The following is a 9,828-nucleotide window of genomic DNA, read 5'->3' on the forward strand; positions in this document are numbered from 1 at the left end:
GCAGCTGTGTGAATCATTGCTCTTGACACCTTCATGCCATGTACTCTGGGGGTACACCATAGCACCAGCTAAAGGAGGCAGTCCGAGGTTGTGCTTTAAAAAACTGCTATTTGCTTGCAGTGATTTGATTTTTAAAAATTATGAGGCACAGATGTTTTACTGGAGAAAGCACTATGTAAAGGACATCAGCAAGGGTATTACTGGAAAGGGGTGAGGTGTGAAAAAGAAAAAGAGGAACTCAGGACCCTCTTCTGCCTCTAGTTTTGGTCCTGTCATTGGAAAGCATAAAACAAAAGGTAGCAGAAAAGTCTTTACAGGCCTGGGGATCTGACACAAGGCAGCCTGTGTTTGAAGTCCAGCGGGCACCACTCACACATGGTAATTCATGTAAGCAAAGCACTTATAATCATGCCTGGCATGTAGTAAACAATTCATCAATGTTTTAGAGGGACCCCCAGTCCACAGAATTAACTATTAGCATAAATAATGTGCCCTCCTCCAGGCAGAAAAGCAGTCATCAAAGGGAGTCTACTTTTCAGTTCTGAATCCAAGCAGAAGAGATTCTTCCCCAGAGAATGTAAACTGGGTCTGGGCCCAGGAAGGTGGCACAGACGTGAGAACAGGGACCATGTGTGGGGAGCAGGGTCATGGCCATTTTTGTTAGATGTGGATGCTCAGACCCCTTACTGACCTTTTTCCCCCAGAAGCAGACCCAGAGACAAGACCCCGGTGGGAGGAGTTTATCTGGCAGGTGCAGCGGGTACTTCAGCAGGAAGTGGGGCAGGAGACAGAAGAGAAAGGACAAGAAGGTAGCCATTGAGGGGCCATGATCAGGCCAGCATCACTGTAGGCCATGCAGCTCCACCCCACCAGGAAACTGTGGAACCATAGCTCAGAGGGATGAAGGAGGTGGGCATTTATACACCAACTTGTATAATTCCCAGCACTGAGACCATGTGGATGTGGCCAAAGAGGCTCCTGAAGTTCAGGAGATGCTCTCAGGTAAAGAGGAGATGCAGATAGGATCGAGGCAGAGCCCACAGACCAGAGCATGTGGTAGGAATACACATATATGTTCTGCATCATATATATTTAGGGAGAAGATTCTGGAACCCACCACAGATAGATCCAGGTAAAGCCCTTTCCTTCCAGAAGGTGGCTTGGATATGGCAATCCTCACAAGACTTGCCCGTTGCTGATACTGAGGGCAGGAGGAGTAGGTGTGAAGAACACAGACTCTGCAGGAAGACTGTCTGGGACTGAATCCCTGCTCTGCCACCTACTAACTCTGGGACCTTAAGCAAATCACTAAATGTCTCCATGCCTCACTTTTCCCCTCTGTAGAATAAGGATGATAATCATACTTCCATGATAAAGTTGCTGTTAGGGTTTAATGTGTTCATATAGATAAAGCACTTAAAAAGTACCCAGCCACAATAAGTGCTCAATCATTTTTTTATTCTATTATCTTTGGTGAATTGCTTTTGTTTATAAGTGCTCTGAAATAGCAGGTGCTCAAAGGTTTTAACAATAATTTATTCGCTATAACACACCAAGAATTGATGGAGGCATTGCTGTGAAAATGAGGCCTTCATTCTACCATGAGCTGGTCTCCAGAGAACCAGGGAAGGTGTGTGGCCAGTGAGCTGGCCGTAGAGGTCACTTACAGAGTAGCTTTGCTACCTAAAGAGCCCTTGCTAGTTTATGACAATAATCTGACCTTCATTTCTGAATCCTAGTAGCTTATAGATATAAAGGTAATAACCTAGAAAAAAAAATAAGGTTTTAAAAACACCCTATGACATGTGCAAATTCTTTAAATAGGTAATTTTCGAGACATTTGACCATATTTAATGTAGGCAATGGGGCACCATGTGCTCTGTCATTTAGTGTCACCATCAGTTCCAGCAAAGGTGACATGGCTTCTATTACAGGCATGTTAATAAGGTTTATAAATAGAGATGAAGGAAAGCGCAAAACCTCTATCACTTTTTTTTTCATGCATGGAATAAAACGAGAATTACATTTTTTAAAATGCTTTTCTAATGCCTTCCAAGGAACAATGTTCAAATTGTGCCTCCTAATGAGATAGGATCTCATCTGGATCTGTTGCTATGCACTCTTCAACGTCTTCTCCAGGTGGATTCAGTGCTTTCCAGCTGAGACTGGTTTTTGCTAGAAGCAGCTAGATTTTCACAGTTCCATCCAAGGCAAGGAAGGGGAGTTGGTCTTAGACTGCACTGCACTCTGCTGGACGACAGAGGCCAAGTCAGGCAGGGAAATTCTCAGAAGTGTTCTTCATTTTTAATGAAGTTTATGAAAATTGTACAGGAGCATCACATGGAAAGCAAAGTGAGGCTGTCACAGTTGCAAAGCCTCTTACTCTTCAGAGGCAAACTTAGGCAGTCAGTGGTGCATTTGGAGATCAAGGGACTGTAAGTGTTTCAAGGACAGCTGGATTCCAGCTCTGGTGGTCCCAGCTGTGCCATCTTGAGCAAATTGGTTAACCCCTATAAGTCTCAGTTTTCTCATCGGTGGAATGAGATAATTCATAAGGAGATCCAAAAATTAAAGAAGAAAGTATATGCAAAGTCATTCATTAGCAGAATGACACTTAGTACTTCAATAAAAGTTGGTTATCATCAACCTCCTCCTTTAAGACACAAAAATTCAAAGGTCTTGACTGAGGGTCCCAAGGTTATATGTCTGCTTAGGGATGGAGGAGGGGGTAATCCCAGGTCAGAACCACCCACCTTCCCGCAAGTGTCCTGGGCTCCAATGAGCTCCTTTCACTCCCCCCACCTAGGTGCTGCCCTGGCCTTGACCCTTGCCTGACTAACCATGTCACCCCACAAGGAAATGTTGAAATGTTGCCTTCCTCCCCAACAGAAGAGTTCACTCATAGGTACCACAGGCTCTGTTAAGCAGAGGGCAATGTGAAGCTAGCATAATTCTCAAAATGGAGAGAAAATCCCCTATGCCAAGAGCAATTGGGTTGGGGCAGCAGGGTCCAAGAGCAGGGACCATCAACTGACTGACCTTACTGAACCACTGGAAAGTTCATTCACTCATTTTATATCTATTCATTTGCAAGTATTTACTAACACCACTTGCTAAGCAACTCTTCTCACCACTCACAGAGAAAAAAAGAACAGATTATGAAAATGGAGCTCCAGATGGGCTCTGAGACACCTTTGAGCATCTGGTAGGTGGACGGGTTCCCCTTCTGTGTGGTTTGTCACACTCCCAGGACTGTGATTGAAACCCTTACCAGGGCATTTCCATAATATCCTGCAGAGCGAACAGTCCCTCCAGTAAACAAGTTTGAGCAAGTGAGGGTTCATATTGACTTAAAACATTATGCCATCAAAATAACATATATGCTAACCGGGGCCATCCACACACTGTCTCAACACCATGACTGTCTTTTTAGTAGATTCCATAGACATAATTGAGCATTGGGCCCTCATAGCCCCCCAGGGTCATTACACAAGGACAGGTCTAAATCACCACTGCTAATGGGTTTGGATTGGAATTCCAGAAATAACCCCAGCTGGGTCACATTCAGTAGACTATTCAATCTTTCCTGTCTTCAACTTCTCATTGGATTGTGGGAATAATAATATTAATCTTGCAAAATTTTGGAAGAATTAAATAAAGTAAATGTCAAGCTCCTGGCTTCCTAAATAGAATGGGCACTACGTAAATCGTTAGTATTATAGCCATTTACTATATACATTATATAGCCATTGTTATTATTTCACACCTAAACAAAATACACGTGTGAACTGTGTATATGTAAGTTTATATATACACACTGGTGCATATAAAAACATGGATGTGGGCTTCCCTGATGGCGCAGTGGTTGACAGTCCACCTGCCGATGCAGGGGACGCGGGTTTGTGCCCCGGTCCGGGAAGATCCCACATGCCGTGGAGCGGCTGGGCCCGTGAGCCATGGCCGCTGAGCCTGCGCGTCCATCTGTATGTAAAATATTTAGTCTAATACTAGAAAAGAGGAAAGAATGTATACTCTTGATATTACAAGGGGTAAGTATGCTTACTTAGCCAAATGAAAAATAAATAGGATACTGCTTTGGGTCATGAAGCTGTTTTTTATCTTTTGAGGCAAGGAAAAGACATGTTTTAAGGAAAGCTCTGGAGATAGCCACTAAATTAAAATGAGATTTAAAATTGTTTGAGGAATGAAATCAGTGCTTCTCCTCATTTGTTTCCTTAAGTATTTTGAAGAAATAAAAGTGAATTATATCTATATAAATATGTATTTTAGGTTGACTTACATTTTTTCAATGCAAGAAGTTATAGCCATGTTGTAGAAATGCACTGCTACTAACACACTAAGCAGTCATCACCTTCCCACCCCCAAAAGGAAGTATTGTTCTCTAGCATCTGCTACTTTCAGATGAGCAAGTGAAGGCAGAAGGGAGTTACAATGACAGCAACCCCATGCATGAGGTTATAGGAGCAGCCAGCCTATGATCTCAGAAGCCAGACAGTAGGATTCTACCACTTCTTAGCTGTTTGACCTTGGACAAATTCTAGACCAGCCTATGCATCATTTTCCTCTACTATAAAATGGAAATAATAGCTCCCCAACCTTATTTCAGGATTAAATCAGTTAATACTTAGAGAACAGCACATAGTTAACACTGTTTGTGAAATAATGCTTTTGACTTTAGTGGTATTTTAAAACCCTTTCAATTCAAAACAAACCCTAAGGCCTTTTGGAGAAGTTACACTTGAAAATGAAAGGAAACTTCCTCAATCAAGGGCATCTATGGAAAACCTATAGTTAATATTACACTTTATGGTGCTACAGTGAATGTTTTCCCTAAATTGGGAAAGAGACAGAAATGTTCACTCTCACCTATTCTGGTCACCCTGTATTAGAGGTCTTAAGCATTGCAATAAGGCAAGAAAAAATAAATTAAAAAAAATTAAAAGCATAAAGATGAGAAAGGAAAAATTAAAAGTAGAACTGTCTCTATTTGCACATGACACAATTGCTTACATCAAAAATCCTGAGGAATCTATAAAGAAACTAGTATAACACACAAGTGAATTTACTAAGGTCTCAGGACACAAAGTAAATCTACAAATTTCAATTGTATACATATGTACTATCAGTAAAATTTTGGAAAAAAATTCACAAAACTTATACCATTTTACAATAGTAAAATACTTAGAAATACATAAAGTTGTGTAAGACCTGTACTCTGAAAACTAGAAAACAACTGCTGAGAGAAAATAAAGGAGACCTAAATTAATGGAGAGATTTACTATATTCATGAATTGGAAAATTCATATAGTTAAGGTATCATTTCACCCCAAATTGATCTATAAGGTCAATTCAATACTAATCAAAACCCAGATTGGATTTTTTGTAAGAAATAATAAGCTATATTCTTATATTTATATAGAAATAAAAAGGACCTAAAATAGCCCAGTCTCAAAAAAGAAAAAAAAAAAAAGGAAGGAATTACATTACATAATTTGTATTACTATAGTACAGTAAGCATATTTGTGTAAGGATAAATAGATCATTAAAATGAAATAGAGAGTCCATTAGTATACAATATTTTTTGACATAGTCATTAAAACAATTCAAAAGGGAAAAAGAAAGTCCTTTTAAGAAATGATGCTGAATCAATTGTATATTTGTATACAAAAAAAAAACTTCAACTTCTATCTTACAGCATACACAAAAATCAATTCAAGATGGATCAAAGTTTTATTAAACCTAAAAGTTATAAAATTGTAAAAGAGAGAGAATATCAGATGGGGTAGGCAAAGAGTTCTAGACTGGTCAAAAATAGCACTAAACTTAAAATAAGAAAGTTGATCAATTTTACTTAATCAAAATTAACAACTTCTCATTAAAAGACAATGATAAGAAAATTAAAATGGAGGAAATGTTTGCCACATGTATATCTGTCAAAGGGCTTGTATTTGGAACATATTTTTTAAAATCAAGAAATCAATAATTAAAACATGAATAGTCTAATATCTTTAATGGGAAAATATTGGACAAACCTTTTATTGAAAAAATTATAGAAAAATCTCCTGAAAAAAAATCTGATGAAACAGATATGTAATTTACTAGTTAAGGAGTTCAAAGAATTAGCAATAAGAATTCTAACTGAACTTGGGAAAAGAAGAGATGAACACAGTGAGAATTTTAACAAGGAGCTAGAAAAAAGAATCAGAGCTGAAGAATACAAGAACTGAAATGAAAAATAAACTAGATGAAATTCACAGCACAGTAGATGGTACAGAAGAACACACAAGTGATCTGGAAGATATATGAATGGAAATTAATCATAACAGCAAAAAGAAAAAAATTAAATGAGGAAGGTTTAAGGGACCTCCATAACAACATCAAGTATACTAATATTTGCATTATAGGGGTATCAGAAGGAGAAGAGAGAGAGAAAGTGATAGAAAATGTATTTGATAAAATCATGGCTGAAAACTTCCTGAAGCTGAAGAAGGAAACAGATTTCCAAGTACAGGAATCATAGAGAATCCCAAACAAGATGAACCCAAGGAGACACACACCAAGACATACTTAAAATGGTAAAAGTTAAAGGTAAAGAGAGAATTTTAAAGGTAGCAAGAGAAAAACAAAGATCCACATACAAGGGAATCCTTATAAAGTTATAAGCTGATTTTCTGCAGAAATTTTACAGGCCAGAAGGGAGTGGCATGGTATATTCAAAGTGCTGAAGGGCAAAAACCTACAACCTAGGATACTCTTTTCAGCAAGATTATCATTCAGAATTGAAGGCTAGATAAAGAATTTCTAGGACAAGCAAAAACTAAAAGAGTTCATCAATACTAAACTGACCCTATAAGATGTGTTAAAGGGTCTTTTCTAAGTGGAAAAGAAAAGGCTACAATACAAAGTAAAGAATTTATAGGAAAGGAAAAATCCCATTAGTAAAAGGCAAATATATAATAAAGGCTGTGGATCAACCACTTAACCAACTATAAAGACTATAAGACAAAAAATTATAAAATTAACTATAACTACAATAAACAGGTAAGGGAAAGACACGAAAATGTAAAATATAATATCAAAAACACAAAATGTGGATGAGGGGAGTTAAAAATGTAGAACCTTTAAAATGTGTTTGAACTTAAATGGTTAGTAGTATGAAAAACAAATAGACATAGTTATAGGTCAACAAATATGAACCCCATGGTAACCACAAATCAAAACTCTACAATAGATACACAAAAACCCAAGAGAAAGGAGCACAAGCATACCACTAAAGAAAATCATCAAACTACAAGGGAAGAAACTAAAAGAAGAAGAAAAGAACAGAGAAGAACTACAAAAACAACAAGAAAACAAGTAACAAATGGTAATAAGTACACAACTATCAAAAATCACTTTAAATGTTAAAGACTAAATGTTCCAATCAAAAGACATAGGGTGCTGGACTCACAGAATGAGTATGGAAGCATTCCTTCCTCTGAAATTTTTTGGAATAGTTTGAGAAGGACAGATGTTAACTCTTCTCTAAATGTTTAGTAGAATTCACCTGTGAAGCCATCTGATTCTGGACTTTTGTGTGTTGGAGTATTTTTATTACTGGTTAAATTTCACTTCTGGTAATTGGTCTGTTCATATTTTCTATTTCTTCCTCGTTCAGTCTTGGGGAATTGTACATTTCTAAGAATTTGTCCATTTCTTCTATGTTGTCCACTTTATTGCTGTGTAGTTATTCATAGCAGTCTCTTATGATTTTTTGTACTTTTGCAGTGTTGGTTGTAACTTCTCCTTTTTCATTTCTGTTATTATTGATTTAGGCCCTGGCTCTTTTTTTTCTTAATGAATCTGGCTAAAAGTTTGTCAATTTTGTTTATCTTTTCAAAGAACCAGCTCTTAGTTTCATTGAACTTTCTATTTTTTGTATGTCTATTTCATTTATTTCTGCTCTGATGAGCATAAGGGCAAAAATCCTCAACAAAATATTAGCAAGCCAAATGCAACAATAAATTAAAAGGATCATATACCATGATCAAGGGGGATTTATCCCAGGGATATAAGGATTTTTCAGTATCTGAAAATCAATCAATGTGATACATCACATTAACAAACTGAATTTTTAAAATCATATGAACATCTCAATAGATGCAGAAAAAGTTTTTGACAAAATTCAACATCCATTTATGATAAGAACTCCAGAAAGTGAGTACAGAGGGAACATACCTCAACATAATAAAGGCCATATATGACAGACCCACAGCTAACATCATACTCAACAGTGAAAAGCTGAAAGCATTTACTTTAAGATCAGGAAAAAGATAAGAATATCCATTCTCACCACTTTTATTTAACATAGTATTGGAAGTCCTAGCCACAGCAATCAGAAAAGAAAAAGAAACAAAAGGAATCCAAATTGGAAAGGAAGAAATAAAACTGTCACTGTTTGCAGATGACAGGAAACTATACATAGAAAATTCTGAAGATGCCACCAGAAAACTACTAGAGCTCATCAATGAATCTGTTAAAGTTGTAGGATACAAAATTAATATACAGAAATCTGTTGCATTTCTATATACTAACAATGAACTATCAGAAAGAGAAATTAAGGAAAAAATCCCATTTACAACAGTATCAAAAAGGATAAAATACCTAGGAATAAACCTACCTAAGGAGCTAAAAGACCTGTACTTGGAATACTATAAGACACTGATGAAAGAAATTGAAGACACAAACAGATGGAAATTGAAGATGACACAAACAACAGAAATTGAAGATGACACAAACAGATGAATTCTTCCAATTCATGGATTGGAAGAATTAATATTGTTAACATGACCATACTACCCAAGGCAATCTACAGATTCAATGCAATCCTTATCAAAATACAAAGGGAATTTTTCACAGAACTAGAACAAATAATTTTAAATTTTGTATGGAAACAAAAATACAGTCTTGAGAAAGAAGAAAAGAGCTGGAGGAATCTCATGCCCTGACTTCAGACTATACTACAAAGCTACAGTAATCAAAACAGTATGGTACTAGCATAAAAACAGACACATAGATCAATGGAACAGGATAGAAAGCCCAGAAATAAACCCACACACTTATGGTCAACTAATCTACAACAAAGAAGGCAAGAATATACAGTGGAGAAAAGACAGTCTCTTCAATAATTGATGCTGGGGAAATTGGACAGCTACAGATAAAAGGATGAAATTAGAACATTCTCCAACACCATATACAAAAATAAACACAAAATGTATTAAAGACCTAAATGTTAGCCCAGGAACCATAAAACTGCTGGAGGAAAATTTAGGCAGAACACTACTTGACATAATTTGTAGCAGTATATTTTTTAGATCTGTCTCCTCGGGCAAAGGAAACAAAAGCAAAAATAACCAAATGGGACATAAAAGCTTTTGGACAGCAAAGGAAACCATCAACAAAATGAAAAGACAACCTACTGAATGGAAGAAAATATTTTCAAATATGTGACCAATAAGGGGTTAATATTCAAAATATCAAAAAAACAAACAACCCAATTAAAAAATGGACAGAAAATCTGAATAGACATTTTTCCAAAGAGGATATTCAGGTGGCCAACAGGGATATGAAGAGATGTTCAACAGGGCTTCCCTGGTGGTGCAGTGGTTGAGAATCTGCCTGCCAATGCAGGGGACATGGGTTCGAGCCCTAGTCTGGGAAGATTCCACATGCCGTGGAGCAACTGGGCCTGTGAGCCACAACTACTGAGCCTGTGCATCTGGAGCCTGTGCTCCGCAACAACAGAGGCCATGATAGTGAGATGCCTGT

Source organism: Neophocaena asiaeorientalis, unplaced genomic scaffold (genome assembly GCF_003031525.2).
Source record: "Neophocaena asiaeorientalis asiaeorientalis breed wild unplaced genomic scaffold, Neophocaena_asiaeorientalis_V1.1 scaffold160, whole genome shotgun sequence".
Lineage (NCBI taxonomy): Eukaryota > Metazoa > Chordata > Mammalia > Artiodactyla > Phocoenidae > Neophocaena > Neophocaena asiaeorientalis.